Source organism: Chaetura pelagica, unplaced genomic scaffold, assembly GCF_000747805.2.
Source record: "Chaetura pelagica isolate M959 unplaced genomic scaffold, ChaPel_1.0 scaffold153, whole genome shotgun sequence".
Lineage (NCBI taxonomy): Eukaryota > Metazoa > Chordata > Aves > Apodiformes > Apodidae > Chaetura > Chaetura pelagica.
Genome location: NW_009952707.1, coordinates 2,609,517 through 2,615,516, shown reverse-complemented (window position 1 = coordinate 2,615,516; position 6,000 = coordinate 2,609,517). Strand labels below are relative to the sequence as shown.

Here is a 6,000-nt window from a genome sequence, read left to right as displayed (position 1 = left end):
GCAGGAATTAAAGTCAGTCCATGCCTGGCTTAGCCAATTAAAACAAAGCATGAGAGGAAAAGCAAAATACTGTTTTAGGCTTTGATTGAGCAAAAACATTTTTGGCACAAGTTTCAACCTTAATTTACTTTCATTGTGCTGAAATACTTTGCTGAAATGAAGCCTCAAAGACCTTTTCTTTTCCTACTTCTATTTTAATCAGATCAGCCCACAAGTACACATACAAGACATGATACCCCTTTTGGACTGTGAGTACTCTGCTGTGGAAAGGAGTGTTGTCTGAATGAGAGACTGTGAAGTCAGCCTCTCATCAGCAAGGCATGTTTCAGCTCCTGAAAGCTGAATAATGTTTTACTTTTCTAGAATCCCTTTAGGGGTAAAGAAAATTACAGAGAACACTTCAAGCCTTTAGAAGTTAGTTTGGAAGTAGAGACTGTAATTTTTGAAGCTATTAAATAACTTTTATTTAATTTGAATATATAATTAATAGATGTATTAACTTTTAATAATTTAATTTAATTTATAATTAAATAATTTTGATTTCAGCCTCTAGGACTGAGAAATCCCTGTGGCAGAATCTTTCTGTAAAGGGGCCACACAGAGAGGACTTCCCTGCCACAGCCAATGCATTTCTCTTCACCTGACCCTCAGGTAAATCTGTGCAAATCTGGATAGATGCAAGACATTTAGAATGGAATGGTTGCATGCATGACTTGACAGAGAGTTCTGAACTTTCTGAATTTCCTGTTACTGAATCTAACCTTTTTCTAGAATGATCCATTAGACTTTTAAAATAAAATTAGTGGGTGCATATTACAGGGAAAACTGAGTGGGTTTAGGCTGTTTTTGCATTGGGATTGTCACAATGGGAGGTCTCTAGTAGTAACTTTTTCTCTTGATGCCAGGGGAGATCTGCCAATAAAAAACTCTGCTCCAAGTGTCTCAATAAAATAAGAGAATTCCCTAGTGTAAATGTGATCATGACGGAGGGGAACACTCATGTGAGAATCATGGTGAGCCAAGTCCATTCAGGCCAATTCAAACACAGCCAGTTTTGAACATTTCATACTTAGTCATTACCCACACTACAACTACTACTTACACAGTTGATCTATGCAACTGGGTAAAGAGCTCTCTTAAGCACAAATAAGACATCTCCTCTGTCTGTTACAGACTGTAACTAATGACTCAGTCCAGAAGCTGGTGAAAATCCCTCACTCAGAGGGGTCCACACAGCACAGGAGCTTGACAAAGGAAAAATATTATTCAGGAGCTGAACATTCCTCAGGGTGGGTGATCTAGCAAACCCAGAGCACTGCTATAGCATCATGCCCATCAGTCTCCAGGGTCCATCCACTGCTTCCTTGGCTCCCAAGCCAGGCTTGCCCCCCAGGGCAGCAGCAGCCTGGCACAGAAAGGAAAACCTAACCTTGCTTTTGCCAAGGGTGGAAGGCAGAGTCAAGTCACGGTGGCTTCCCTAATTTGAATGCTGACACAGTTGCTGCAAGTGACCTTCCTGATAACTCACAAAGTACAAACAAGACTTCAGGGATAACACGGCAGGGAGAGAGTGGCACAGACTGAGGAGGAAGTGCATATTTTCCACATTACATCAGCCCAAATATCAGTTATTGTCCTTTGCAGAGTCTTTTTAGCTATGCTTACAACTGAAAAAGCGTAGCTACTTAACACTCACAACTCCTCAAATGGTGTTGTTTTTCCCTTATGACAACAAGCCAATCCCAAACCTTGTTTCACAAGGAATGAGTCACACTTCAGGTTTTATCTGGTGCTTTCTACAGTGCATTCTGACAAAAGCCAAGCTCATAAAATTCTCATAAAGGAATCACAGTGTGGCCTCACCTGACTGGCGAAAGAAGTGCTGCAGCTCCTTATCAGTGGGCCACCAGTGACACAGTTAACTTAGGGACAGACTCCAGTGACTGCTGAAGGTGAGTTACAGAGTGCTCAGGCACCAATTCCTCTGTACTACTATTCCAGGTAGGAGATTTATTTTAATGACAAACACAGTGGTTACAACCTAGTTTCTGGACTTGTTTTCTCTGACCTTAATTCCCAGAGCCATGGTTTGCCACACTGCCATGTCAACGAGTACAGTTCATGGAGCAGACTTTCCCAACTGTTTGAATCATCATCTGTGTCCTATTTCTTATCATAATTAACAAAAAATTGAGTGCACAACATCTTAATCCATAAACTCTTCTTTGACCACATCCCCTTTAGCTTAAGCTTGCAACACCCTCTCCAGCCTTGTGCTATCTTATCCTACCACTATGGCTTCATCAGCAGCCCCACTGTAACTACCTGAACACATCCTCACAGCACATTATGCTCCAGGTACACCAGACAATGTGGAGCAGAAGAGATATGAGTCCATCATGGCCCTTGCCTGTTCTTTCATCACTCCCCCAAGAAAGTTTGTTCAGAAGCCTGTGGACAGAAAAGCTTTTCTGTCACCACAAATGTCCATCATACCAGAATAGAGAACATCACATAACTTCAGGTAATATTTTTATACAGTGGGCACTGTGCTAAGAAACATGCTTAGAGCAAGGAACTTAACTTTTAGTATCTCCTAAGATCACAGAATCACCAAGACTGGAAAAAACCTTTAAGATCATCAAGTCCAGCCTATGACCTAACACCACCACGTCAGCTAGACCATGGCACTGTCACATCCAGCCTTTCCTTAAACACCTCCAGTGCTAGTGACTCCACCACTTCCCTGGGCAGTCCATTCCAATGTCTAATCACCCTTTCCATGAGGAAGTGCTTCCTAAAATCCAACCTAAACCTCCCCTGGTGCAGCTTCAGGTCACGGCCTCTCATCCTGTCACTAGTTTACCTGGGAGAAGAGCCTGACCCCCACCTGACATTCAACTATGCTTTCCACAAAGCTCAAGCAAATGAGATTTTTGGAAAAAAAATCATTGCTTTGCCACATCAGCCACCTGTCCAACCTTTGCCTTGTGGTTACAAGAAAAAAACCCAAGATTTCAAAGTGGAAAGTTACCCTTAGTGCCCACAGAGTGATCCAACCCCTTCCTTCAGGACAGTTTCTTAGCACAAATCAATAACAAAAGTGGTTCTGGCCTAGGTGTTCCAGAGGAGTGTGAACTGCTTGTTCTTTCCACACTGGGACCTCCACTCCCACCAGTGCTTGTTAATGTTCACACTGGTGGTTTCAGATTTGCAGGCAATCATTGCTCTGTTAACAACATGACCACTGTAAAGCAGGATGAAGACTTTTTCTAGGTAGCAATAAAGAAGGAGAAAAACAATTCCAACCCCTTAATCCTACTCATTCAAAAGCCAAAAAGAGGGAATCTATCTAAATCCCCTTGCTGGTAGCTCAAGGCTGAGTTGGGAAAATGTTGCAAGTTCTTGCCATACTACAGTTATACAGTAGTATACAGTAATACAGTTATTGCACCAATAAGCAATCCAGAAGAGAATTACCAAACAACATGGTTGTCTTCTTATCCCTTTCCCTTTCATGGGAAAGGGAGAGAGAATTTTGTTGCACAAATCACAAGTGGAAAACTGATTATGTTTTCCCACAGTAGAGCTTTGGCCAAAGTCTGGAGTGACATTAATAAATACCACTGAAAATGAGGGCAAGAGGAAAAGGAAAATCATACAATCTGGTGATATAGCATATTAAAAATGCCACTGAAGTCTACTGCATATTAAAAGTGTTATTATTAGAATGCTTTTCTCTGGGATTGCAGAATCTCAAACAAGCCAAACACTTTGAAAGTTTATTTTGTTTCTTAGGCTGTCCTTTCTACCTGACAGACATTTTCCTACTGACCATGTGCAGCTCCCTGGTTGGCATCAGTCATCGTTGAATCCAAGTGCCAGAGAAATGCAATCTGAGTGGTACTAAATGTAAGCATCTCTTGAGAGGGGGGAATAAAGTGCAAAATTTTCCTCAAAAACCTGGAGAGGTAGCTCTTGTAGTTACCTTAAATCACCAATTTCACTTCACATTGAACAGCTTCAATTCTAGCATTTAGACTGTAAGACAAGGTGCTCAGCATCTTGCAGGACTGCACAGAAACAACCTGCCCAAAGATGACTGCTGTATTTGGTAGGAAAGAAAGAAGCAGGATATCAAGAACTTGCAGCTGTCTTAGGCCAAGTAATCACATACATTACAGCATGTTTAAGGGTTGGGTTTTTTTAAGTAAATGTTTCTATTTAGTGATGCTTCATAGTACAAGCAGATTGAGAGAAAACAGTCTCAGAAAAGGAAAGCAATGTCAGGGTAGGTAACAGAGACTTAGACAGGTTCCAGAAGATGCTAGAAGATGAAGAGAACTGCAAGTTTTTGCCTGATAGTTAAAGCAGGATTGGTCTGTGGGTTCTAAATCACTCCTCAACAGGGGCTAATCTGGCTCTTACTGGAGGAAATGGAAACTCTCTAGTTACTTCCATGAGAAATGTGTGTTTTTGCTGTAGAATAAATTCTGTCTACTGGGCATGATTACATATTGAGTAATTATATGAGTGTTCATTCCTTCCACTGCAGGAATTAGTGGAAGAAATTCTCTAGCTGGTGTTCAGCATTATCAGACCAGATAAGCACAATATTCCTGATAGTCTTAAGAAAGCACTTCAAGATCTTTGGATCAAAAATTTCCAAAAGAAATGTCAACCATCCAACTCTTCCTGGGAGTAGACATAAGATCTGGGAACTATTGCACATTCCACAGGTACAGTAACTTGTGTCTAAACATCCCCTACTTCAGTGCACAACTGATGACTGAAAAAAACAAGTTTTCCCTGAGACAAAGAACTGACCTTCTAGCTCAACGTAGGGCTGTGCCAGATGTGACCAAGACCACAGCTGAGCCTCCTGTGAGTCTGTGCTCAGAAAAGGTACAGACCAGTCTAAGCCTGGCAACAGTAAATTCTCCCTCCCAAGCTGGTTTCTGGCATGAGTTTGTTATCCAATTTATCTCACTTTTTTTTTACTTTTTTTTTTTTATAATTTCTTTCTTTTTTTCTTTCCTGGTGGTGATTTTTGTGACAGGGGAAAGTAAAGGAGATCTTTATGCCTGGCCAAAGTTCAATGTCTGTTTACTGAGCACATTTTCTCTCTTTGTCCTAACACACATTTTTTACCTTTTAACCTGCAGGCTGGCGAGCTCACAAGTTTCCCAGAATGGCAGACTATTGGAAAGCAGCATTCCAAGGCAACAGGTGAGCATGGTCAGGCCTATCATTACTATGATTAGTTTGCAAGAATCATATCCTACTTTTGTTAATTAAAAAGAAACCTATAAGGAAATAGAGAATGAGGTTTCACTTCAGTAATCCATCCAAAAATTTAACTGCTCTTGGTGTTCCACTTGACCTTGTTACAGGGCTGAGGTACAACAATTTACTCCTCCTACTAAAAGGTTGCCACTTATCTCCTTTTTAAATTTGCATATTATAAGTTGAGTTACAACGTCATGCTATGACTTTATCTGCTAGATTAAAGGATCTCTAATACTGTTTTCTAGGTAGACCCTGAAAGACTGAGACCAGACTGCCTCTCAGCTGCTAACCATGCTGCTCTCTAGCCTGGCCTCACAACTCCCAAAACAACAGATTCAAATATGAGGACAAGTGTCAGTGCTCCCTGACCATCCTGGGTGTAACAGGAACAGCCTTAAACTGTCCCTCTCCACGAGATTAGGGAAATGCCATTGTTTGTTCTGAAAGCTTCTGCCCTTGTAGACAAGTACACTCTGCTCCCCTTTTGCTCCACAAAGCTAACAGAGACGTGCCTGCGGGATGACTCCTCCCAGTATTTACATATTTATGCCTGTCTTGTACCAGTCAGTGTTTCTGTCTGGAGCTCATAGCCTTTGGTCAGGTCTGAGATGTGCCTGGACTTCCTATAGTTGTGCTGAAAGACAGATTCCTCCTGGCAGTCCAAAATACTTTGGAGAGGGGCAAGAAGGATTTTATCCTTACCAGGCAAAA

At 41.5% G+C, this 6,000-nt stretch overlaps 2 protein-coding genes across 2 annotated transcripts in view; both read right to left on the bottom strand.

Moving 5' to 3' along the window:
- Positions 1-1,564, bottom strand: part of RPL27A (ribosomal protein L27a) — a 20,055-nt gene extending 18,491 nt beyond the window's left edge. The window contains exon 1 of the mRNA XM_009994253.1: positions 1,559-1,564. The gene's annotated coding sequence lies outside the window, so the exon portion shown is untranslated. The remainder of the gene's footprint in view (positions 1-1,558) is intronic.
- Positions 1-6,000, bottom strand: part of ST5 (suppression of tumorigenicity 5) — a 99,127-nt gene that overhangs the window by 13,381 nt on the left and 79,746 nt on the right. The window lies entirely within an intron of this gene.